The sequence below is a fragment of the Schistocerca nitens genome, chromosome 2 (assembly GCF_023898315.1).
Source record: "Schistocerca nitens isolate TAMUIC-IGC-003100 chromosome 2, iqSchNite1.1, whole genome shotgun sequence".
Lineage (NCBI taxonomy): Eukaryota > Metazoa > Arthropoda > Insecta > Orthoptera > Acrididae > Schistocerca > Schistocerca nitens.
The window spans coordinates 58,687,299-58,715,289 of record NC_064615.1 but is presented as its reverse complement, the minus strand read 5'-3'; the positions used below and the strand labels follow the sequence as shown (position 1 = coordinate 58,715,289).

At 43.4% G+C, this 27,991-nt stretch overlaps 1 protein-coding gene across 1 annotated transcript in view; it reads left to right on the top strand.

Annotated features, from left to right (window-relative positions):
* The window catches only part of LOC126234834 (cyclic nucleotide-gated channel rod photoreceptor subunit alpha), a 1,223,148-nt gene that overhangs the window by 1,076,728 nt on the left and 118,429 nt on the right, over nucleotides 1-27,991 (top strand). The gene's annotated exons all lie outside the window — the stretch shown is intronic.

Here is a 27,991-nt window from a genome sequence, read left to right as displayed (position 1 = left end):
GATGTAGTATGGAGTTCGGTACCCGTAATTCATTTTCAGCATTTGAAGATGAACAATGCTTCACTGTGCCGGGTGGTTATAATTAAAGTGCAACCACTCACAGAGGTCCAATGTGGGGTGCAATTATCGTATGGAAGAGAAACTTGGTAGATATTCTAATGCCTCTTAATGAGAACCGATCTACACTGAAAAAAAAAAAAAAACTAGTTCCAATTTTGGCCACAAGGAGCAAATCTGGTGCTGTGAATGCAAGAAAGGCATAAACAAATGTTTATATACGTAATGGATTATGAGTGGTACAGGGGGAGAAAAGGTCAAACAAGGGAGAAAGACACAATATTGATTTTATTATTAACCACTACTTATACAATTTGTTCAATATGAGCACCGGAGACGCCGACGATCATTGGATGCGGATATGAAGGGGCATGTGGCAGCTCACAGTTCTCCCGGCCGTACGTCAGTTTACGAGACCAGAGCAGCTACTTCTCAATCAAGTATCTCCTCAGTTTTCCTCACAACGGCTGAGTAACCCCGCCTACCAACAGCGCTCGGTAGACCGGTCACCCATCCAAGTGCTAGCCCAGCCCGGTAGAAATGTTCAAATGTGTGTGAAATCTTATGGGACTTAACTGCTAAGGTCATCAGTCCCTAAGCTTACACACAACTTAAATTATCCTAAGGACAAACACACACACCCATGCCCGAGGGAGGACTCGAACCTCCGCCGGGACCAGCCGCACAGTCCATGACTGCAGCGCCTCTGACCGCTCGGCTAATCCCACGCGGCCCCAGCCCGGTAGCACTTAACTTCGGTAATCTGACGGGAACCGGTGTTACCACTGCGGCAAGCCGTTGGCCCTAACAGTGAACCAGTACACGAATAAAAATGAGTTAAGTTGTAGACCATCTCTCTGTGAGGAATCGAGGGGCTCAAGAGAAGTGGAGCCCCTTGTGCACGATATCCGACGTATAACAACCCGTGAGGCGATAGCGAAAAAAGTGAAAATCAGTCACGGATCAGTTTCCAACATCTTGCACCCCATTTTTAATATGACAAAAGGTCGCCGCCCGCTGGATTTCACGTCAGCTCACGCACATTCAAAAAGCCCACCTAACCGAGACGGTGGCGGTAATGTTTCACGTATATCAGGCCAATGCAGATGACTCGTTTAGCTGCCTAATCACCGTGGACAAATGCTGGGTACACCACTGGGACTCCGAGGCAAAGCATTAAAGCAAGTAAAATGAGATTTTCTCTCTGCAGCGGAGTGTGCGCTGATATGAAACTTCCTAGCAGATTAAAACTGTGTGCCGGACCGAGACTCGAACTCGGGACCTTTGCCTTTCGCGGGTAAGTGCTCTACCATCGGAGCTACCCAAGCACGACTCACGACCCGCCCTGACAGCTTCAATTGTTTGCGAAAGGTAAAGGTCCCGAGTTCGAGTCTCGGTCCGGCACACAGTTTTAATCTGACAGGAAGTTTCATTAAAGCAAGCAGTTGACACTTGTGGATTAACCACCAGCGGAGAAGGCGATGGCCAAACCACCATCGTGTATGGCGAGGCTGAGTGGTTCCTGGGCCTGGAATGGTGTGGCGCTGATAGATTATGCTCGCAAGGGCCAAACCTAAACATGCTTACGACGGTGTGGCCGCTTCACACGAAACAAATTCGCTGAACGCTTACTTGCTGGCTCGCGCGACCCCTCCGAAGCGGACTCCGTCTAGTGCTAGAACGGCTTCTCTACAGGGAGCTTCTCACGTTTCCGCCTTATAGCCCTCGGGTAGGTTTCTGTGAATATTACCTGCTCATGCCAGTCGCGAGTGCAGTCAGCGTCTGTCGCCACAGCCTGGAAGGCACGCCGACAGTGATTCATCGCCGTCGCGGCCTCGCTAGCGCAGGGTTTCCCAGACCGTGTTCCGCGGATCGCTAGTCTTCCGCGGGAAGATATTAGTGCTCTGTGGAAAACCATTAATAACACTGCGCATTTTCCGACATTTTTTGCAGTACTAATTTAGTGGATAATCAACCGCTGTTGACGCCACAAAACGTCGTCTGCCCGTGATTACCAATAACATTATGCATTTATTCCAATTTGTATTCTTTGTGAAAATAGCTTATAGTGTGCTGCCGCCATTAACTTTGTCCCTTCCGCTTACTGATAATGGTCGGTAGAAGTCGGAAGTCGCCATTGCTGCCGACCTTTGTGGCCGCGCGGTTCTAGGTGCTTCAGGTTCGAATCCTGCCTCGGGCGTGGATGTGTGTGATGTCCTTACGTTATTTAGTTTAAGTAGTATTAAGTTCTAGGGGACGTATGACCTCAGATGTTAAGTCCCATAGTGCTCAGAGCCATTTTTTTCGTAATTGCTGGAACGGTTGCCAATCAATAGTATTTATGTGAAGCAGGATTTTATTATTATGTGCAACGAAGAGAAAGATTAGGAGCACTGTTTTCTGTTATAGTACATAATATCAAGATGATCTGAAATTTAAGGTCTCACAATCACCGAGGCCATTGAAAACTTTATTCCATTTTGTTGTTCTGAGTTAAGGAAAAAAATAAAATTACTAAATACATTTCAAATAAATATATTTTTTCTTTTTTTAATTTTATTATTATTTCTGCGCTATTAGTTACGATTTAAAATTGAAGTAATGACTGAATAAAATTTCTTTTTGATTTTTGAAATATTATTAAATTTATTAACTTTCAAAATAAGCAAGCTGTCCATCGAAGTATCGGGATTCTCAAAGCGTTCCATCAAAGGAAAATTTTGGGAACCCCTGCGCTAAGGCGGCACTCGGTTTGAACATAACCTCAAAGTACCTTTTAGTTGCCGCAGATGTGTCTACAGTGGAGCAATCAAAGTATTATTCCTGTAATTGAGGCAGAAAGGCAAGCTGCATAGGTATGGCTGGAAAACGGCTATATCCCATTCAGCTGCTCTGAAACAGGCACAGGTACCTGTACAGAATTGCAATAGACTGTAAGCACTGAAACGCTGAAGCCCTGTAACATGTCTGAAGAGTCAGAGTGCTAAATCAGGATTTGGAGGGTCTTGGTGCTCGGTTCTTATTCGAGCTAGTTTAGCCCGACCAGCGGCCATTTGTATAGCAATTCGAGCGTATACCTTACTGTGGTTATTTTACAGTATATTAAGCAAGATCTGAACGACGAAACCGGAGCTGGCGCCCAGGAAAATTGTGCAAATCGATAAGTTCCGTTTGCAAAAAAATTTGATTGGGCTGAAATTTTTGCTCTGCTAACGGCATCACTTGTATGTGCACCGTTCAGGTTTTACGTGCAAAAATAAGCAAAAAACACGTTTTTCTAGGATGGTTTTAAGCACTCCAGTTTTACACTTTAAATTCTTACGAATCTATTCGAGTTTTGCACGAAGGCTGGAAGATAAATGGATAGACTCAAAATGAAAATTGTCGAGAAACGATGGTTTCAAGTTGAACTATACGTAGCGCAGAAAATTCATTCGTACGTGAATTAAATGAGCGGAAGGGGTTTAAAGTGAATCAAAATAAAAACGTATTCTTACTATGAAATTGAAAATTCGCTTTCAAAACTTTAGCTTCACACATTTTTCTGAGATTTTTTATACACACCACTTCTGCGTTTTAAACTTTTGCGAATCGGTTCAAATTTTGTAAGAAGGCAGACAAATACATGCAATTATTGGTTGTCCTGTTATTTCGCCAAAGCCGTATCCGTTGCCACGATATAAGCAACGTAATTCGAATGACAATAAAAAACCTATACCGGGTATGTCGTCGCCAGAATCAACAAAAACCTACATCGTTGCCAAGCTATGGCGGTCTTATGTAAAAATTATGGCAGAGTAAAGGTTGGGAATTACAATGAAAAATGCTCCAATCACAGGAAAAAAATAGAGAAAGAGAAGGTGGAAGAAGGAAATTAGATTTTTGATTTATCTGACATATGTTGGCGAAAATACATGTTTAAAGTCGGTGGTAGGAGTAGAATGTCGTCCAAAATTGTGCTGAGTGCTTTCTCAGAAAATTATTTTGAACAACTATTTCAGGAGAACATTCGAAGTGTAAATGGTTGTGAAAATATACTTCACCTGTTAGCAACAAATAATCTTGACGAAACAAAGAGCACCATGACAGATACAGCGATTAGTGACGACAAGGTTGTTGTAGCCGGAGTGAACTCCATAACATGCAAATCCACCAAAAGTTAACGAAAAATATATCTACTTAAAAAAGCAGATAAAAATTCGCTTCCTAAGACACAGTCTCCACTCCTTCCAATCTAACTACGTAAGCGTAGACCAGATGTGGTTTAAATTCAAAGAAATGGTGTCGACGCCAATTGAGAAATATATACGGATCCCCCATGGTACACAAAAGAGGTCATAAAACTATTGCTAAACAAGGAAAAAAGCATGCCAAATTTAAAAGATCGCAAAATCCAAAATATTGGCCAAGTTTTACAGAAGATCGAAATTTAGCGCTGATTTCAATGCGAAATGCTTTTAATAGTTTCCACAGCGAAACTCTGTCACAAAATCTGACAGAAAACCAAAAGAGATTCTGGACGCATGTAAAGTATACCAGTGGCAACACGCAGTCAACACCTGCATCATGCAATACCAATGGTGATGTTATTGATGACAGCGCCACATAAGCAGAGTTACTAAACACGGTTATCCGAAATTTCTTCGTAAAAGAAGACGAAGTAAATATTCCAAAACTCGAACCAAGAACAACTGCCAACAAGCGTACCTTAAATGCATTTATCCCTCCTGTACCGAATCAGCTTGAAACACTTAAGAAAGGCAAAGCTTCCCGTCCACATCGTACACCAGTCTAGTTCAGAGTATACCGAGACAATAGCTCCACACTTAGCTATCATATACAATCGCTCGCTCGTAGATAGAAGCGCAGCCGGACACTGGAAAGTTGCGTCGATACCCAAGAAAGGAAGTAGGAGCAATCTGCTGTATTACAGACCAATATCACTAACGTCGATTTGCAGCAGGATTTTGCAGCATATATTGCGATTATGAATCACATCGTGGCAAACGATTTATTGACAAACAGTCAACACGTCCTCGTGAAACACAACTAGTTCTTTCCTCTCACGATGGAATGAGTACTATCGAAAGAGTATGTCCAATTGATTCCAAATTCTTAGATTTCTAGAAGGCTTGTGACACCGTTCCTCATAAGCGATTTCTAATTAAATTGCGTGCCTATAGAGTGTCTTCTCAGTTACGTGACTGTGATCGCGACTTCCTGTGGTAAAGATCACAGTTCATAACAGTTGAGGGAAAGTCATCGAGTTAAACAGAAGTAATATCTGGCGTTCAACGTGGAAGTGTCACAAGCCCTCTGTTGTTCTTGATCTACGTAAACAACTTAGGATAAATCTGAGTAGTCATCTTAGATTGTTTGCAGGTGGTGCTGTCGTTTACGATCATGTAACGTCATCAGATAATCAAAACGAATTGCAAAATAGCTGTGACAAGATATCTGTTGATGCAAAAAGGGGCAACTGACTCTAAATAATGAGAAGTTTTAAGTCATCCACATGAGCACTAACAATAATCTTCCAAATTTCAGTTACACGAGAAAGAACACAAATCTAAACGCTAAATACTTAGGGATTACGATTTTCTTAAATTAAAATGATCACATAGATAATGTTGTGGGGAAAACAAACAAAAGACAGCGATTTATTGGCAGAACACCTAGGAAATGTAACAGGTCTACTAAAGAGACCCCTTACACTATGCTTGTCCTCCCAGTTCTGGCGTCTTACTGTACAGCGTGGGATCCGCATCAGATAGGACTGACGTAGGACATCGAAAAAGTTCAAAGGAGGGCTGCTCGTTTTGCATTAGCGCGAAATAGGAGAGAAAGTGCAATGGATATGATACATGAATTGGGGTGGCAGTCATTGAAACAAAGGCGTTTTTAGATCTGACGGGACCTTCTCATGAAATATCAATCACCAACGTTCTCCTCAGAGTGTGAAAATATTGTTGGCACCTACCTTCATAGGAAGAAACGATCATAATAACAAAATAAGAGAAATCGGAACTCGCACGGGAAGATACAAGTGTTCGTTTTTCTCACGCTCTGATCGAGGAAACAACGGTACATAAGTAGCTTAAAGGTGGTTCGATGTATCCTCTGTCAGGTGCTTAACTGTGAACTGCGGGGTAATCATGTAGATGTAAATGAAAACATCTTTACATATTCGAACTTTTTTACGAGTTAACCCTACTTCCCCAGCGTACAGAGCATCGAGCACTCGTAGCTACAAGATGTTGGCACACCTTCATCCTGGGAGTATGGGAAGAGGCTTCAATAATTTATTTCTACGTGGGGGCAGGACGATTTTTTCCACCAGGGGACCATTTCTTCCACGAACCCACCCCCTATTAAATATGTGCTGAGGGGTGTAAGAACGAACAGAAAAAACCTATTTAAGTGGTTCTCCAGAATGGGAAGCATCTATAATAGGAAATATCAGAGAGAGGCAGTGCTTCTATGCTAGGAAGTATCCCAGAGTGGGGATGCGTGCGTCCTAAACTTGAATGACACGTAGTGTCATATTGCACGACATGACAAATGCCACGTTCGACGGAGAGATGCCACATGTCATATCATACAACATGACGTCATGTGTCACGTTACTTTACTTGACAGTGATATTAGGGAAGTTCGTGAGAACATACAAACGGTAGTAATAATCATCAGGGTTTGGCTCTGCGAAAGTTGTTACAAAGTTATGACGAAGCTTAAAATGGCAAGTTTTGATGGAAAGACATGTTGATGTGTGTCACATATTTCAAATTCTAAGGAGCTGTTTTCAATTAAGACTTTGACAAGCAATCACATCCACACATGTGGACTAGCTCTCATGAACATAAGAGCGGGCTGTCAACAGCATGGACAAGGTGGTTTTAGCACTCAAGTTCTCTCGTTCCGGGAAAGAACTAAACTTTCTTTAGTCATGCTGTAGATAGGTGTACCTGCAGTGGTATCAAATCGTTAAACGTACGTAATATCTAACACGTATTTCAAAACATTCTCCTTCGTCACAGTGTCTGGCGCGGATCCTTAATTTTAGTTCCATAAAAAAGCAGTGTGAACTCGCATCACATAGTGCTGACTGTGCTACACAGTAGCACTGGATTCGTTTTGCGTTGCCCTTTAACAACCGCTCTCGTCTGTTACACAATTTACTCACACCACTCGTGTACGATCATTCAATATTTGCAAGTAATAACGCGTGATATGTGGAAACCGAAGAGAGAAATGAAACAAACTGAAGCTGGTTTCACTACCTCGACATGTGGACAGTAGTGGGCTTCATTTAATCGATCAAAAACTTCTGCATCTTCTGCACTGCACCAACACTTGGTGCCCGTGTTGTATATTTATTGTGACATGCTTCTGTACGTATATAACAACAATTCCACAATAATAATATGTAGGGGATAAAAATTATGGGTGTTAGACATATTTTTAAACTTTTTTGTCGACTGATTATTAAATAAACAAATGGAGGCTATCACTTCAGGAAGGGTACGTTGGACTAAGAATTTACGCTTACGACTCACGATTGTCGTGACGTGCACGAACACAAAAAAGAATGTCAACTGAAGTCTATAAACAACTGTAAGTCTATTGATGTGCTTCTTATGATTTGCTAGTAATAATCAGTTGACGATTTTGAGGATATGTCTGTATGCAAGTGAATAAACGCAATTTACATTTTCGTTATGCGTTTCTCTTTACTTTATTAAGAAGAATCTGCAGTGGTCTGGAAAATAACTGCAGATTTTGTATATCTGTATATTCTTATCTATATTTCGTTTTATTTTTAACTCACTGGGTATGGATCTATCAATGGCATATCGATGCAGAAGTCACAAAAGTACATGATCAAGGCACGCGGACTTCGAAATACTTCCCAATTCTCTACAAATACGAGAGGTTGGCAAACGTATGTCACAGGTGTAGATGAAATTTTGTAGACATGCGCCACTGAAAAGTAATATATACTAATTTTTGCTTTTAGCTCGATATCCTGCAGTCATAATACGGATTTGCATACTCAGTTTCCACTTCGCATTAGTATTTTGAAAAGGTTTCTTTCTGACGTGAATGTGTCATAAATTAATCAGCGATTCCCATTATAAGTTTTATTCGTTTAACACGGACGAAATCGCGAATATTAACATGTGCATTTTTATTCCATTGGCAGTTAATATCTATTTCATTTCTTCATTAATTATTTTAATAAACCTAAATTTGCAGATTATATGGAAACGGATGAGGCAGCCCAGCAAGAGCTACATTAAAATGCTTTTCGGATTCCAGGCATTATGTCATTTCCATATGCATAAGTTCTGCAATGTTTTAGTGCGCCTCTTTACGCCAATAATGCAATAACTGTTATCTGGAGAACTGCAGAATACCGCTTCAGAATAGTGCTTATAAACGTCTTCATTACGGTGAATCATTTTGATATCTGGAAAGATATGAATCTGAATCGCAAAATGCGAATTAAAAATTGACTGCTCCTCAGTTTTAAATTCCAAGTGAAATTATCAAAAGAAATTGAAATCGTAAGTCGGAAGAATTTCGCCCTTGTTTCTGAAGTTTGCACAAACTTAAGATGTCATCGCTTTCTCCTTCTGTAACTGGCTATGAAATGTTTTCAGAAGTGGAGTTCAAAGAAGAATTCAACAGGAGGAAAAGTTGAAAACCCGCTAACTTTTAATCTAATTCTCTTTCCAGTGAAAGTTCGTCTTTTACTTGATTCGAGTTCTTGCTGACCTCTCTTAATTACCTTTTTCCTTTGCGTACATTACTTTCCGACAGAGGGCCAAGAAAAACGCTTGAGTTCACTGTTGTTTTGAGTATAACACCGGGAGGGTAGAGAAACCTAATTCCGTGAAGCACGTAATATCGTTATATTGGGAACGGTAGCCAAAAACGGTGTTAGGCTCCTTGAATTAATCTTTCTGTAGTGCAGGACTGGAAAGCAGGAGGCTTCAGAAAGTTTAATTCACGAAGCGTAACACCGTGACATGCTGGTGTACCTAAAATGACGGTGTGACGGAATTAGAGAGCTTTACCTTACCGTGTACTTGATAAATAAACGGTGTTTTATCAGTTTTTTTAGTTGCTGAAGCGCTGATTTTGTAGATTACACTCACTGTGTTAAATTGACCGTGTCATCGATAATATGTCGTTTGACATCGTCACTGTGCCAGCTCTGGTTTTAATGAGTGATACACGCATAGACACGTGCAACACAGGTTGGAAAAATCTTTGAGCGCACACCGCGTAAAACTCTGATGGAATTAATGATGAGAAGGACGCTTATACAAGTATCAGTGGGTACAAATTCATCAGGAAATGCTCGTTTGCCTGTTATTTGTATGGATAAATCCTTTGGTGGCTTTATTGATATATTCCGAACTTCTAACACCCAAACAAGAATGAGGAAGTAACAACGTTACAACTACAAAGACGAAATTTAAACTAACATGACTTATGACTTTTTTCGACAATTACCTCGACATTTGAATTTTACAGTAATATGACACTTCTTCTGCATGCAATCAGAAATTCATTGTACTTCAAGTAGCTTTACTGTCCGAAGCACGAGCTTAAAAATCAGAACTTGTTAGTATTTTTTGTTAGTTATCTATAATTTTCATTTACACTTATAAGAAGTTAAGAAGCGAATGTTACGTGTCCTTCTACCTACTATCATTTATCGAAAATTTCGTTACGATATCTCGAACCAACACGTGAGAGAATTAGCGCACAGTCTGCTTAACAGCTCATGCTTCCCAATTGCTGACAAGAATAATATACAGAAGAATGGAAAAGAAAACTGAAGATCTCTTAGGTGACGATCAGTTTGGCTTTAGGAAAGGTAAAGCAGCCAGAGAGGCAGTTCTGACGTTGTGGTTGATAACGAAAGCAAGGCTACAAAAAAATTTCAAATGGCTCTGAGCACTATGGGAGTTAACTTCTGAGGTCATCAGTCCCCTAGAACTTAGAACTACTTAAAGCTAACTAACCTAAGGACATCACACACATCCATGCCCGAGGCAGGATTCGAACCTGCGACCGTAGCGGTCGCGCGGTGCCGGACTGTAGCGCCTAGAACCGCTCCGCCACTCCGGCCGGCAAGGCTACAGAAAATCAAGACATCTTCATAGAATTCGTCGACCTGGGGAAAACGTTATCAAAGTAAAATGGTGCAAGATGATCGAAAGTCTGATAAAAATAGGAGTAGCATATACTGGAAGATGGGTAATACACAATATGTACAAGAACCAAGATGGAACAATAAGGGTGGAAGATCAAGAACAAAGTGCTCGGATTGAAAAAGTGAGTAGGCAGGGCTTCAATCTTTCGCCCCTATCATTCAATACATCGAAGAAGCAAAGACGGAAATATAATAAAAGTTCAAGATCCTAATTAAAATTCAAGGTGAAAGGACACCAATGATAGGATTAGCTGATGACATTGCTCTCCTCATTGAAAGTGAAGAAGAATTACAGGTTCTGCTGAATGGAATGAACTGTCTAATAAGTACAGAATGTGGATTGAGAGTAAATCGAAGAAAGACGAAAATAGTGACAAGTTACAGAAATGAGTACAGGAAGAAACTGAATATCAGAACTCAGGATGACGAAGTAGACGAAATTAAGGAATTGTTCTAGTTAGGCAGCAAAATATTCCATGATGGACGGAGCGAGGAAGACATAAAAATCAGACTAGCACTGGCAAAAAGAGCATTCGTAACCAAAAGAAGTCTACTACTATCAAACATGGGTCTTAATTTGAGGAAGAAATTAATAAGAATTATGTTGTAGTGAAACATCAACAGTGGCAATATTGGAACAAAAGAGAATCAAAGCATTTGAGATGTGATGCAGCAGAAGAATGCTGTAAAATTAGGTGAACTGATAAGATAAGGAAGAGGATGATCTCTGAAGAAACGGCGAGGAAAGGAATGTACGGGAAACACTGACAAAAAGAAAGGGGTAGGATGATAGGACATTTGTTAAGACATCTGGGAATAACTTCCATGGTACTGCAGAGGAAGACAGAGATTGGAATACATCCAGCCAATAATTGAGGAGTAGGTTGGAAGAGCTACTCTTGGACGAAAGGTTGGCACAGGAGAGACGTTCGTGGGGGGGGCGCACCAAACCATTCATAAGTTTGATGACAAAAAAAATATTGAGCAGTTAACTTAATAAATGAGGTGCAAGATTTAGTTGACTTACCCTGCATGTGTAAATGTAGGCATAAATGTCGGATTCCATATCATTGACAGATTCTGTCCCACCTTCTTCCTCTTAGTGTCGCAGTTGTTCAGGAGTGTTGCACGTGGTTCCGTCACTCCCAACACGTAAACACTCAGGTGCAGCTCTGAAGAAGGAGCTCTAGCGATCATCAAAGGTAGCGCTTTGAATGGCACCAGTCGTTTTGTAGGCAGACTGGCAATGTCCTTCAGGCATTACAGTAATGGCAAGAGAATGGACAAGGTAATGTTATGGCGTAATAAAACATTAGCAGCCACCAGTCGATGATCGTCGGCGGAGAACCTGTGCGTCGCTGCCCGATAGATTCGAGTTAGTCCCTACTCTACAGCCAAAGTTGCATTCTCAAACGACCATCACCGAATCTGAAACTGAACCTTCTCTCGTCACTAAATAAAGGTGTGCGCCATTCATTCCTCCAACCGCGTCTTTTGTGTTACCGTCGGAGATGACCTCGTACATGCTGAGCAGACGTCATACGTACTTTAGCGATCAGCATCCTATATCGTCCAATTTCAGGAAACTACATATATACTCAGCAAACCACTGTATAGAGCGTCGTGGGTGGGAACTTAAATGAGGGAATTTTTTGTATGAAGCTGTCATAAATTTAAAGATATTCAAGAAGTAAGGATGCCTTTCTTACATTTTGCCTTTACCTCCCCTTTTCAGACCTTTATGAAAATATTAATGAGTACAATATATTGAGTCCCATTTTGATTTATTCGCAGCGAAAGTAACGTAAAAACTTAAATTGGAAATGAGGAAAAATTGTTTCCACATTCGCACTCAACCCCGCAGCCCACGGATTACCATTTTGTACTCCTTCCGCCGTGCCGCAAACTATGCTAACATAAATGGCCCATACATCGACCCGTGGCGAAAATGTTCTTTTTTCTAAAAGCTCGGTCCTCTTGAGTTCCCAGTATTGTCGCTTTCCTTTCTGGCCAGCACTGCAAGTATCATAAACTGGGGCGAAATCAGTGTTTATGTGTAGGCGCGGTCCCCTTGTTAGTAATCACCTACACATCTGATTAACCACTTGTCAAAAGTTATTTTTTGTTTTGTTTTGTGAAGAAAACATTCATTCATTTTACGTTTCCCGAGCATCTCTGTTGCACTTTCGTATTGCCTATGCTGACGTGTTACGATCTTATCAGATTTAATTTTTTATTGTCTGTTATCATGCCTACTTGCAGTGACCCCAAAAGGTGGCAGTAGCGTCTTGTATTCGATTTCTTTACGGTTGCATGCATCTTCTCAGAATCCTTCTAAAAAGGACATAACGATTCCGAATAGCTACAGCATGACAATCAAGAGCCGCTGGAAAGTGTATTCCGTAAAAGGGTTTTGGTAACTCCGCTTACATTTTCGAAAAGATGGAGTACATGGCTCATGAAACGGGATTTGTTTTGGACCAGGCAGGATCGTTTAACACTAGAGACTAAGGAAGCTACTTTTATTAACATCAGGTGTGGAGCCTAATAGGCTACGAAAAATACAATCACAATCTTACGATTTCACATAAACTGATTGTAGACTTATTTTAGAGTGTTCCAACGATTTTACGTGGTTCAAACAAATACTGGGTTATGGGCAATGACCATTATTTTTTAGAAAGAATTCACTCTTTTCGAATGGCACCGTGAGCGATGCCAACCTAAATTAATCACTTACTTTCATGAGACACTTCACATAAGTTTGAAATTTGAGTGACTAGACTGGCTTTCGGTCTAGTTAACCCTTTAATATACGGGGTGATTCAGATTTCCTATTACGCATTTATACATGTCGTAGAGAGGAACCAGGGCAGCAATATTTGGTGATAAACCCATGGCCGGAAATGGGCCGTTTGGGCCGGCCGCGGTGGTCTCGCGGTTCTAGGCGCGCAGTCCGGAACCGTGCGACTGCTGCGGTTGCAGGTTCGAATCCTGCCTCGGGCATGAATGTGTGTGCTGTCCTTAGGTTAGTTAGGTTTAAGTGGTTCTAAGTTCTAGGGGACTGATGACCACAGCAGTTGAGTCCCATAGTGCTCAGAGCCATTTGAACCATTTGGGCCGTTTGGGGGATAAACGTCTTTCAAAAAACGTCAAAAGTTACGCTGCACGTGCATCAACCAACTCGTACCTGGTAAACAGCAACATATCCATGCTCGAAGTGGCGATCACCAGTTTCATTGCACAAAGTGTACCTACGAAAAATGTTCACGTACACATATCCCAAAAGTCCTGGAGTGTCCTGAATGACCTCCGCTGCAGCCATTGCAGGGGAAAGGAGATCGTACTGTGACCCCGCAGGAGTCTTGTAAACAATACTCTCGATGTAACCCCAGTGGAAAAGTTGAGTGGTGTTAAATGGGGTGATTGTGATGGCCAATGAATGGGTCCACCGCCACCTATCCACCTGGCAAGAATGTTTGGTCAAGGTGCAGATAGACGCAACGTGAAAACTTCGCCGGAACGCAATCGTGCTAGAACCACATCGTCCGAAGGATATGCAGTAGTACATCCTCTGGATGCTCACCGGTACGTCTTACAGGAGGGACAAGTAGCTGTTACCCCCTAGGCGGCTCGGTAGAATATACGAGCCAGTTAGACGACCATGTATACTACCAGCCCACACATTAAAATTGAAACGATGTTGGAATCCGTGGGAATGTATCGCATGAGGGTTTCCTTCATCCCAAATGTGGCTGTTCCGACCGTTGAGCAGACCTTCGTTTGTGAAATTAGAGCCATCTGTGAGAAGATCGATCCGAAGACGGGGCGAGGGGGCGCAGTGGCTAGTACACTGACTCGCATTCGAGAGGATGACGGTTCAATCCCGCGTCCGGCCATCCTGATTTAGGTTTTCCGTGATTTCCCTAAATCGCTTCAGGCAAATAATGGGATGGTTCCTTTGAAAGAGCAAGGCCGACTTCCTCCCCATCATTCCGTAATCCGATGAGATCGATGACCTCGTTGTTTGGTCCCCTCTCTCCCTCCACCCTACCAACCAACCAATGATCCGAGGGAAAGTGTGGAATGTCGAGACAGCGGTATAGCAACCATGCGCAGTAATCGCCACGTGGAGCAAAATCAGCTGGTGCCAATGCCTGCGCCCTCTGCGTGTGGTATGGGTAAAGTTGATGTTTATGGAGAACTCGCCAGACGTTGCTCTGGGATACATCAACGGAACCTGTGGTGCTGCGGGTACTCGTCGAGAGGTTCCGTCGACCGGCAGGAGGACTTCCTCTTCCACGTCAACAGTCGGCGTGTCCGACCACAACCGCAATCGGCTGTATTAGCCCTGATGGTGCCGATTTCCAGAAGCCGTTGTTCCAACATGGCATGTGATGAAGGGCAAGACCCGAAAATCGTTCGTGATACAAGCGTTGTGCTCACCGAGAATTTCGTCCACATTGATCGTAGATGTGCAACGTGTCGGTATAATCGGAAAACGTTTACTCTGACTGTCTGTAATGCTCCGTCTTTCTCGTCCACTCATTGGCAACTGGTGCACACGTGCTTCCATTCATTGTGTTGTTCTCTGACAACACGTGACATGACGTTACACAAGACATCGAACGACGAGAGATGCCTACTTCTGTCAATGTGCATTGCCTTACATCGTTCAAAATTGTTTATCTTCTACAAGGCGCTTTTCCGGAGATGGGTATGCTAAAGAATGTTGGTGCCCTGAGTCCCCTCTAGAATACCTGTATCTGTGTAAAAGGAATTTGAAGTCACCCTGTATAATATGAGCAATAACAGCCAAACAACACAACACAAACTGCATGCTTGACATTACAGTTGCCTCTGTCGATGGTACTGCATCAAATATAACGGATTGTATTCTACAGTCAATTTTATACAACAGTCCACTCTGAATGACGATTATTAACAATACTTAAACAGTTTATACGTTTCGACTCACACCTATATTCAGAATAAAAAGAAGAGACTTGTGCTTCTATAGTCTTTAGATGGTTAGCCTTCAAATTTCTCTTGTACACAAGTTCAGATTTTTACGCATAAATAATCTTGATGTGACGTAAAGGAGACACATCTACGTATTTAAAGATCATTTAATTCTGTTTTAGACGTTCGAGCTGTGGTACTGCCCTAGTAATTGTCGCTATACTATCGGCTAAAAGCGAGAACTTTTGACAATTGTGGTACTGTGTAATCAACACCTCGTAGCGACTTGTGCTTTACATAAGCATCGTTACACATTTTACTAAATCAGGAATTTATCTGAGCTACACACAACGTCTGTCCTATATCTGTAGCACGTTCTTTGTATTTAGGTTAGTTATAATTATTCTTCGGCTAAAGACTTTCCGCATGCATACCGCTTCTCTGAGTTTACATTGGCGAGTAGTATTCCTTAGCGACAGTGTTGCCTTGGTGTTGCAGACCTAGCCATATGATAGACATACTGTATTGGTTCGAGTAACGCCAAAAGAGGAAATACTAAGAACATGAGTCTCATCGAAGAAGGAAATGAAGGCATGCATTGAAAAACAATGGCAAGAAATCTGGGACAAAGCAAAAACATGGAATAAGACCTATCACTTACTTCAAAATATAGGAGAAAGATCCAGAATGTTGTACTTCTCACCGATGAAGAAGCCAATATACTACTGTACTTGTTGAGACGCCGTGCAAATGTCACCTATGTAATAAAAATACATCAACGCACTCCAGACGCCTGTGTATGCGGAACAATCGACACACCGCACCACAACGTCTGTGAGTGTCCCAATAAATAAGATGTTACGGATCAAACACACTAATTTAGGGTAAAATAGTGTTGTGTATCGCAATGTTCTGTTATGTAGTCTGCTGTGGCTTACTACAGTACTGTGACGCAGTAGTGCATGCCTTCTGGATACATTATGAGGAATAACGACCTGATAATAACGTCAGAGAAGGATACAGGACGTCAAATCCAATAATATTTTCTAAGTAGCCATAAGATGCAAATACGCTCTTGAGAAGCTTCAGCCATAAAACAACAGCTAATAATCTACATGCGCGCGGAAATTTGTCCCGTAAGTGAACGTATTTCGGAGTTTCGAACATTTGGTGTAAAAGTGTGATTTGAGAATAAAAAGTTTTAAAATCAAATTTCTGTTTTCCTTTTTATCATTACAACAGTTAATAGACACTGGTTTACTGTCCTCGTTAGAGAAAAAGCTCACTGAAGCTCTGTGTATATCAGTGCAAGTGTGGCCTTAGCACATCCACTGTATTTCTCTCATTATTCAATAAACAACCGCCTCGCTTCTTATTATTAAAAGTCCACTGTTAATTTGTAATTAGCTGACATGAAAGCTCTATTATTTATTTTGAAAAGGCTATTAAATATTCTGGTACGAAAGTAGCTAGGTAATGCTGAAAGTACAAACATCAAAAAACATTTTGCATCACCCCGGTTCCCAGAACTCCTGAAGATAGACGTTCACTGTAGATATTGTATTATAGAGACAGTCCCTTTGACAGTTCAGAGATTTCACTAAACCCGCCCAAAGATGTAAGCAACCATGCATGAGCAGCGCCTATTAGACGGAGGGGTCCGACAGCCGATCAGTTCCAGTCATTCCACAAGGAAGAAGGTACACGGCTCCTGTTGTCTATAGTTCAAGCATGCCTAGACGGTCAATCCCGAGCTTCGATGGCGTCCGCATTGTTACTTTGTGCCAGGAAGGGCTCACAAGGGAAGTGTCCAGGCGTCTCGCAGTGAACCAAAGCGATGTTGTTCGGACATTGAGGAGATACAGAGAGATAGGAACTGTCGATGACATGCCTCGCTCAGGCCACCCAGGGGCTATCATTGCAGTGGATGAGCGCTACCTACGGGTTATGGCTCGGAGGAACCCTGACAGCAACACCATCGTGTTGAATAATGCTTTTCGTGCAGCCACAGGACGTCGTATTACGACTCAATCTGTGCACAATAGGCTGCACAACTTCACTCCCGACGTCCATGACGAGGCCCATCTTTGAAACAACGACACCATGCAGCGCGGTACAGATGGGCCCAACAACATGCCGAATGGACCACTCAGAATTGGCAACACGTTCTCCTCACTGATGAGTGTCGCATATGTCTTCAACCAGACAATCGTCGGAGACGTGTTTCGAGGCAACCCGGTCAGGCTGAACGCCTTAGACACACTGTCCGGCGAGTGCAGCAAGGTGGAGGTTCCCTGCTGTTTTGGGGTGGCATTGTGTGGGCCCGACGTACTCTGCTGGTGGTCATGGGACGCCGTAACGGCTGTACGATACGTGAATACCATCCTCCGACCGATATTCCAACCATATCGGCAACATATTGACGAGGCATTCGTCTTCATGGACTAACATTCACGCTCCCATCGTGCACATCTTGTGAATGTCTTCCTTCAGGATAACGACATCGCTCGATTAGAGTGGCCAGCATGTTCTCCAGACATGAATCCTATCGCACGTTCCTGGGATAGGTTGAAAAGGGCTATTTATGGATGACATGAGCCACCAACCACCCTGAGGGATCTACGGCGAATCGCAGTTGAGGACTGGGACAATCTGGACCAACAGTGCCTTGATGAACTTGTGGATAATATGCCACGACGAATACAGGCATGCATCAATGCAAGAGGACGTGCTACTGGTTACTAGAGGTACCAGTGTGTACAGCAATCTGCAGCACCACCTCTGAAGATCTCGCTCTATGGTACGACATGCAACGTGTGGTTTTCATGAGCAATAAAAATGGCGGAAATGATGTTTATGTTGATCACTATGCCAATGTTCTGTACAGGTTCCGCAACTCTCGGCATCGAGGTGATGCAAAACATTTTTTTACAGGGTGTTTCAAAAATGACCGGTATATTTGAAACGGCAATAAAAACTAAACGAGCAGAGATAGAAATACACCGTTTGTTGCAATATGCTTGGGACAACAGTACATTTTCAGGCAGACAAACTTTCGAAATTACAGTAGTTACAATTTTCAACAACAGATGGCGCTGCGGTCTGGGAAACTCTGTAGTACGATATTTTCCACATATCCACCATGCGTAGCAATAATATGGCGTAGTCTCTGAATGAAATTACCCGAAACCTTTGACAACGTGTCTGGCGGAATGGCTTCACATGCAGATGAGATGTACTGCTTCAGCTGTTCAATTGTTTCTGGATTCTGGCGGTACACCTGGTCTTTCAAGTGTCCCCACAGAAAGAAGTCACAGGGGTTCATGTCTGGCGAATAGAGAGGCCAATCCACGCCGCCTCCTGTATGTTTCGGATAGCCCAAAGCATTCACACGATCATCGAAATATTCATTCAGGAAATTAAAGACGTCGGCCGTGCGATGTGGCCGGGCACCATCTTGCATAAACCACGAGGTGTTCGCAGTGTCGTCTAAGGCAGTTTGTACCGCCACAAATTCACGAAGAATGTCCAGATAGCGTGATGCAGTAATCGTTTCGGATCTGAAAAATGGGACTGCAACATGGGGCTTTTCGGTTCCCCATATGCGCCAGTTCTGTTTATTGACAAAGCCGTCCAGGTAAAAATAAGCTTCGTCAGTAAACCAAATGCTGCCCACATGCATATCGCCGTCATCAATCCTGTGCACTATATCGTCAGCGAATGTCTCTCGTGCAGCAATGGTAGCGGCGCTGAGGGGTTGCCGCGTTTGAATTTTGTATGGATAGAGGTGTAAACCCTGGCGCATGAGACGATACGTGGACGTTGGCGCCATTTGGACCGCAGCTGCAACACGGCGAACGGAAACCCGAGGCCGCTGTTGGATCACCTGCTGCACTAGCTGCGTGTTGCCCTCTGTGGTTGCCGTACGCGGTCGCCCTACCTTTCCAGCACGTTCATCCGTGACGTTCCCAGTCCGTTGAAATTTTTCAAACAGATCCTTTATTGTAGCGCTTTTCGGTCCTTTGGTTACATTAAACCTCCGTTGACAACTTCGTCTTGTTGCAACAACACTGTGTTCTAGGCGGTGGAATTCCAACACCAGAAAAATCCTCTGTTCTAAGGAATAAACCATGTTGTCTACAGCACACTTGCACGTTGTGAACAGCACACGCTTACAGCAGAAAGACGACGTACAGAATGGCGCACCCACAGACTGCGTTGTCTTCTATATCTTTCACATCACTTGCAGCGCCATCTGTTTTTGAAAATTGTAACTACTGTAATTTCGAAAGTTTGTCCTCATGAAAATGTACTGTTGCCCCAAGCATATTGCAACAAACGGTGTATTTCTATCGCTGCTCGTTTAGTTTTTATTGCCGTTTCAAATATACCGGTCATTTTTGAAACACCCTGTATGTGTGTATTATAGTCCTACTTCTTCTGTAGTCAGGCCATGTAGCAACACAGTGACTTAGTTAGGCGTGGTTTTGAGGGTGAACCAAGTCTTCTGCCGCTGACGCACGGCACACACATCTGTCCATACCAGTTGAGCAAGATTATATTGGACAACAAACTATCTTTCGATTGCCATTTTGCCATTTCCTTAAGCGACTAAAACTAAACATCTCCTTACTGATACAGTTGTTTAATGCATCGACGCTTTGTATAGTAGTTTGTGAGGTCACCATTGCTGCATCTACATTGATATGTCAATAAATGCAGCGTTAGTGAGATGCGACAACACGCGGTTAAGCATCTCTAGTCTCAACAATGAGTTTTTCGGCTGGTTTTTTTCGTGTGCGCGTTAGCTCGGCAATCGTTAAAGAAGAGTCTACAGAAGTGGTCGATCCGAAACATTCGGGGCGGAGGAAATATTCTGAAGAAACCCAAGCAGTGTACTGATTTAACGGTCGCATGTCGGAAAAATATTGAACAGTAATTTGCGGGGAGGGAAACTCGTCCACGTCTGAAGCATTCATGAAAGTTGAAATTTTATTCGGATCCCGTGGCATGATTCTCTTGCTATGACTTAATAATAAAAAAATGGTTCAAATGGCTCTTGGCCCTATGGGACTCAACTTCTAAGGTCATCAGTCCCCGAGAACTTAGAACTGCTTAAACCTTACTAACCTAAGGACATCACACACATCCATTCCCGAGGCAGGATCCGAACCTGCGACCGTAGCGGTCGCGCAGTTCCAGACTGTAGCGCCTAGAACCACCCGGCCACCCCGGCCAGCTACTTAATAATAATTTTCTATACAGGACATAATAAACTAATATTGACTTCTGAATCCAAGGTGCTTAATGTACTCCACCCAAACAATTATTAAATAATACTAATGATGTAACAGTCAATCATCGAGAAGGAGACTAGTAATTTTCAACGAAGTGATCAACGAAGAGGAACTTAACAGGAATTTGTAGCAGACAGATTCTGTTATTCTTTGGCACTTTTACTATGTAGCAACTGCCAGTATTTTTTTCATTCTTCATTCACCAACTTCTAACATTGTGCTCCGAGTACAGTGCCCTAGTTCTGCCTAACTGAGTGAAGCACGGCGCACCAACTTTACACACTGTCCCAGAAAAATCTGTTGATAGAATCCACTCATTTCTCTTTGTATAATTTATCCAGAATACAGGCTTTTTTCTTAATATATTTAATTTTTCAACAGATCCAATAAAGAAATTCTGTGCAGTAGGTTCTCTGGAATTTGTTATTAAGATGCTTGCAATTGAATACTTGAATTGAGGTGAACATATTTAACTTACTTCTCAGAACTAGGTTAACTGACTCAATAAAAACTCTTGTAACAAAAGAATACTGTAGTTATCAAATAAATCATCCATATAGTCGCAACTGCAATACATTAAAATGGAATAGTGGTATATATTTTCCTCTGCTCAGATTTTCTTTGTGCGTTTTTGTACAGCAAATACTCTTTGTAATTTACATTAATATTTACAGAAAGCCGTTACTACACTTTTGGATCATCAATGACGATTTCTTTTTGTTTTTCACTTCTACGCCTGTGTTCAGTGTTTTTACGTACGGTAAATGTGGCAGTTTTATTTAGCCGACCAGAAGATCAATGATCTTACCTTTCCTGCTGAACGCCCTCCTTGCTGAGCTACATGTCCTTATAACGATCTTTGACTTTCTATGCACTGGCGAATGATCTTATTCGGCACCTTTAATTTCAGTAGGCGATAAATTCTGATTGTTATTAAAATTTATTCTTCCTGAGCAGAGCTTCTCCAGATAATTTTGCGGTACTGAAAACTGATAATAGCGCCTACTTAGTCTTCGTAGCCAAAAGTAACTACACTCCTGGAAATGGAAAAAAGAACACATTGACACCGGTGTGTCAGACCCACCATACTTGCTCCGGACACTGCGAGAGGGCTGTACAAGCAATGATCACACGCACGGCACAGCGGACACACCAGGAACCGCGGTGTTGGCCGTCGAATGGCGCTAGCTGCGCAGCATTTGTGCACCGCCGCCGTCAGTGTCAGCCAGTTTGCCGTGGCATACGGAGCTCCATCGCAGTCTTTAACACTGGTAGCATGCCGCGACAGCGTGGACGTGAACCGTATGTGCAGTTGACGGACTTTGAGCGAGGGCGTATAGTGGGCATGCGGGAGGCCGGGTGGACGTACCGCCGAATTGCTCAACACGTGGGGCGTGAGGTCTCCACAGTACATCGATGTTGTCGCCAGTGGTCGGCGGAAGGTGCACGTGCCCGTCGACCTGGGACCGGACCGCAGCGACGCACGGATGCACGCCAAGACCGTAGGATCTTACGCAGTGCCGTAGGGGACCGCACCGCCACTTCCCAGCAAATTAGGGACACTGTTGCTCCTGGGGTATCGGCGAGGACCATTCGCAACCGTCTCCATGAAGCTGAGCTACGGTCCCGCACACCGTTAGGCCGTCTTCCGCTCATGCCCCAACATCGTGCAGCCCGCCTCCAGTGGTGTCGCGACAGGCGTGAATGGAGGGACGAATGGAGACGTGTCGTCTTCAGCGATGAGAGTCGCTTCTGCCTTGGTGCCAATGATGGTCGTATGCGTGTTTGGCGCCGTGCAGGTGAGCGCCACAATCAGGACTGCATACGACCGAGGCACACAGGGCCAACACCCGGCATCATGGTGTGGGGAGCGATCTCCTACACTGGCCGTACACCACTGGTGATCGTCGAGGGGACACTGAATAGTGCACGGTACATCCAAACCGTCATCGAACCCATCGTTCTACCATTCCTAGACCGGCAAGGGAACTTGCTGTTCCAACAGGACAATGCACGTCCGCATGTATCCCGTGCCACCCAACGTGCTCTAGAAGGTGTAAGTCAACTACCCTGGCCAGCAAGATCTCCGAATCTGTCCCCCATTGAGCATGTTTGGGACTGGATGAAGCGTCGTCTCACGCGGTCTGCACGTCCAGCACGAACGCTGGTCCAACTGAGGCGCCAGGTGGAAATGGCATGGCAAGCCGTTCCACAGGACTACATCCAGCATCTCTACGATCGTCTCCATGGGAGAATAGCAGCCTGCATTGCTGCGAAAGGTGGATATACACTGTACTAGTGCCGACATTGTGCATGCTCTGTTGCCTGTGTCTATGTGCCTGTGGTTCTGTCAGTGTGATCATGTGATGTATCTGACCCCAGGAATGTGTCAATAAAGTTTCCCCTTCCTGGGACAATGAATTCACGGTGTTCTTATTTCAATTTCCAGGAGTGTATCTGTCCCTGCGCGAGACTTACGTCTTTATCTCAGCTCTGATTTCCAGTCCAAAGAACACTCTGCTTCATACTTGTCTCACTCGCTGCCTGAACTATTGCCTTGTTCAAAACCAACTGTCCTACTATTAAAATCATCACAAAAGCACCATAAGAAAGCAATATGACTGCTGTGTCCTTTTTAACCACAGCCCGGAGCTCGTTGTCTAGTGTATAGCTTTGCTGCCTCTGGATCAGGGGTCCCTGGTTCAATACCAGGCCTGGTTAGGGATTTTCTCCACCTGGGGACTGGGTGTTTGTGTTGTCCTCCTCATTTCGTCACGATTCATGAAAGTGACGAGACTGGACTGAGTAAAGATTGGGAATTTGTATGGTCGGTGATAACCGCGCAGTTGAGCGTCCCATAAATCAAACTTCATTATTATCATCCTTTCAACCATGGTACCATATATCTTCCTGTTTACAACACATGTCTGAGTCTCTCTCGCTGACCTTCCTGACTTCAACTGTTTCCTTCTTGTTTCAGGATTCATCTCAAATAGTAGAGGTAACAAACGAATTTCCTCTTCGATTTTGCTAATTAACAACCCTGCAAGTAAATTATATATTTCCAGAATGAGATTTTCACTCTGCAGCGGAGTGTGCGCTGATATGAAACTTCCCGGCAGATTAAAACTGTGTGTCTGACCGAGACTCGAACTCGGGAGCTTTGCCTTTCGCGGGCAAGTGCTCTACCATCTGAGCTACCGAAGCACGACTCACGGCCGGTACTCACAGCTTTACTTCTGCGAGTATCTCGTCTCCTGCTGCGCAGGAGAGCTTCTGTAAAGTTTGGAAGGTAGGAGACGAGATACTGGCAGAAGTAAAGCAGTGAATACCGGGCGTGAGTCGTGCTTCGGTAGCTCAGATGGTAGAGCAGTTGCCCGCGAAAGGCTAAGGTCCCGAGTTCGAGTCTCGGTCGGGCACACAGTTTTAATCTGCCAGGAAGTTTCAAATTTTATATTTTCACATCACAAAACCTATGAATGTAATCCACGTAGGATTAATATGTTGAAAATATGCGTCAGTCCCGTTTCAACTTATAAATTTTATTATTAATAACACTACATCTTAAAGTACCACATGTTGATTGTGTAACTGAAGAGCTGTTTCTACAGCATGACCTATTATGTTAACAAATAATGAAATTACAGCAATTTTAGCGTAGTTGATGTAATAGTCAGGCCTTACCCAGTAAACATCAGACATAATTCGCGTCCAGCAAATGCAAACCTTGGACATAAATTTAATTTTGTTTAGCTTTGACTGTTCAACTGCACCGCTGTACATGAAAAAGTGAAGAACCCAGAAGAGATGGTCAGAGGTCAACGTATCTTCGTCCACGTACGCACCATCGGTGGGTACGTAAACGATGACAGTTATAATTCTCTAAGACAGATAGAAAGGGCACCAGAATGCATTAATTTGTTCCTGTTTAGTGTTTTATTGGGCGTGCTAGGGGGACGACAGCATTAGATGTCGAGCGATCTGTGCGAGGGACACGGAAATCCTGCGAACTCGTGTGAGGCAGCGTTATCAGTTTCAAAGGAGCCAGATTGTGGATTTCCATACAGCCGTCTAGTCGAACAGTGCAAAATCCAGATTTTTGAGGAATACGGGTGAGACAGTGGCCCGATGTTGGACTGCGTGGCACTTGAGGGCAATCCTGCTGATCGCGAAGGTTCGTTCCGGTGGACCACGTCTGACAACTACAAGGGATGATGGCCGTCACCAAGCGCCACTTCACATCTATGCCTGCCATCTGATACCAAATAATGGACTGACTGCAATCGTTTGTGTCATACTGCGCCATTATATGAGATTATCAGCGGGCGGACTAGGTGTTGCGGCGTAAAGTCAAGCGCCGAAACGCCAGTCGGAAACGAGGGAGCAGAGAGGGCTGTGAAGAAGACGTCAGGCAATTTCACGCTGACCACCCCTCTCCAGGACGACAACACGACAGTAGCGGCCTCTATGTGAGAAGAACATAAGCACCGCTCCCGACTGGTCGCGGTCAATTTCTACAGCAGCATCAAGATCATTCACTTCAGGACCAGCGACTCAGGAATTGTGTATACTGAAGAGATTTCTTATTTGCATGTCGCCCTTTGCTTGAGACACTTCTGTGTTATTGTCAAAGTTAAATATTGTTATTGCTCATTCCTATTAAAACTCATTAATACGATTTCTTTGAATGTTGTCTAGCGATCCGAGAAGGCAGGCTTCCTAGACCACACATATTAGACGACCAGACAGGATTCAACACTAGGGAATTAATCTCACATACTTAGCATGCCAGTGACGCCAGAACGCTGCGTCTGGAGTGGGGTCGTGAGTTGGAATCGGGGACTGCCGATGGATGGCGTCGCACTGTTTTATCTGTGAAGCGATAGTATCGTGGTGCCATTTTTCTACAGGACGCTGCTCCTCGACATGTGGCACCTGTGCCTATTAACTGTCTGCATGATGATGAGGTGCTCCCGTGACCAGCAAGATCGCGCGACCGGTCTCCGATAGGACATGTGTGGCACGAGTTTGGACGTCGACTCCGACCCAGAGGCAGTGCCTGGATATCAAGGAATAGTTACAACAGTTACAGGCCAGCTCGCCTCAGGAGAGCATACAACAGCTTACGAGGTGTGTGAGTAAAGTAATGAGGCTGACAACTGAAAGGTGGCTATACTGAGCCACAGCGCCAGAGATCGCGCTAGAGAGTATTGTTCCGCCGCCTCCACTGGCAGTGATTATTGAGATGTCGTAGTGGGCAGTGCCTGTCGAGGACTCGTAGTAGTCAGTGTGTGTTGAGATGTGCTAGTGGGCAGTGATTATTGAGATGTCGTAGTGGGCAGTGCCTGTCGAGGACTCGTAGTAGTCAGTGTGTGTTGAGATGTGCTAGTGGGCAGTGCTTGTCGAGATGTTGTAATAAGGAGTGCTTGTTCCATGTTTTATGCAGTTGTTTGATGGGAAAGACAGCAGATGGTTCGAATGGAAATACTGTAATGATCAGAGTGCTTTTCGTCAATATATATGAAGGTAAAATATTATGTGTTTTTTTTTTTCATTATTTCAGTGTCTTAAATAATGCGTCATTACAGGTTCAGTCAACAAAGCATCTGGCTTGTGTTCTTGGATTAGAGTACAATTCTGGTTTTCTTGAGTAATTATGGTATTTCTATTTCCTTTAATTAATTCAGTATAATGATATTTAAAATTTCTTGTGTTGTTGAAGAAGAACCGTGCCAGATGTGTACGTTGAGTCATACTTCCACACACAGAACAGTTACACTTGTGCCTTGGTTTCGTAGGTTTTATAGTTGCTGGGGACTTAATTAATTAATTGTGTTAATGAAAATTTCCATTTCATTCTTTGTTGTTGTTCTATGCAGTCAGATAGCGTAATAATACTAGTCAGGGCCAACCGTTTACGAGACTTCGTAATCGGACATACAGCGACTGAAAAAAATTAAAATTAATCCTGGCAGGGTCGCCACGTGCATGGGGGTTAATTAAAATAAAATGCAAATAATTTTAATTTTTTTCAGTCGCTGTATGTCCGATTACGAAGTCTCGTAAACGGTTGGCCCTGACTAGTATTATTACGCTATCTGACTGCATAGAACAACAACAAAGAATGAAATGGAAATTTTCATTAACACAATTAATTAATTAAGTCCCCAGCAACTATAAAACCTACGAAACCAAGGCACAAGTGTAACTGTTCTGTGTGTGGAAGTATGACTCAACGTACGCATCTGGCACGGTTCTTCTTCAACAACACAAGAAATTTTAAATATCATTATACTGAATTAATTAAAGGAAATAGAAATACCATAATTACTCAAGAAAACCAGAATTGTACTCTAATCCAAGAACACAAGTCAGATGCTTTGTTGACTGAACCTGTAATGACGCATTATTTAAGACACTGAAATAATGAAAAAAAAACACATAATATTTTACCTTCATATATATTGACGAAAAGCACTTTGATCATTACAGTATTTCCATTCGAACCATCTGCTGTCTTTCCCATCAAACAACTGCATAAAACATGGAACAAGCACTCCTTATTACAACATCTCGACAAGCACTGCCCACTAGCACATCTCAACACACACTGACTACTACGAGTCCTCGACAGGCACTGCCCACTACGACATCTCAATAATCACTGCCCACTAGCACATCTCAACACACACTGACTACTACGAGTCCTCGACAGGCACTGCCCACTACGACATCTCAATAATCACTGCCAGTGGAGGCGGCGGAACAATACTCTCTAGCGCGATCTCTGGCGCTGTGGCTCAGTGTAGCCACCTTTCACAACACTGCGAGTGATATTTAAATGCTATGTTGGTTTACTTGTGTAGACCGGTGTGTCCAGCCCTTCCAGATGCTCCGTCCCAGTTTCAGCTCCATACAGCCATCGCGTGAGGTTTGAGAGCGCCATTAGTGAAGCTGTGGTTTTTCCGAAAGAGCGGAATTTAGAACAACGCTATGTCATCAAATTTTGTGTTACTCTTGGAGAATCCACGAGTGTGATCTTTTGAAAATTGAAACAGAACTATGAGGTCGCTGGTACAAATCATTTTTGGAAGGCTGAGAACACGTTAGCTCAGAGAGACGTTCAACTTCAAAACCCGACGAAAATGTTGAGCGTCTGCGTGCTCTTCTCAGATCGGACCTACGCTTTACAATAAGGATAAAAAGTCAACCAAGGTTTTACAAAAATGTCTTCGAAAGATTCAGGAAAAGCGTGAACCGCAACGCCCCATGTCACACGGCCATGTCAATCGTGGAATTTTTGACCTCAATAGGCTTTCCTGTTGTTCCACGCGCCCCCCCCCTCCCCCCATTCACCAGATCTGAGCCCTCGTTACTTTTTCCTTTACAGAAAGTGAAAAATGTTTTAAAAGGACCTCAAAAGAAAGTCACAGCTGCTGCCAAGACT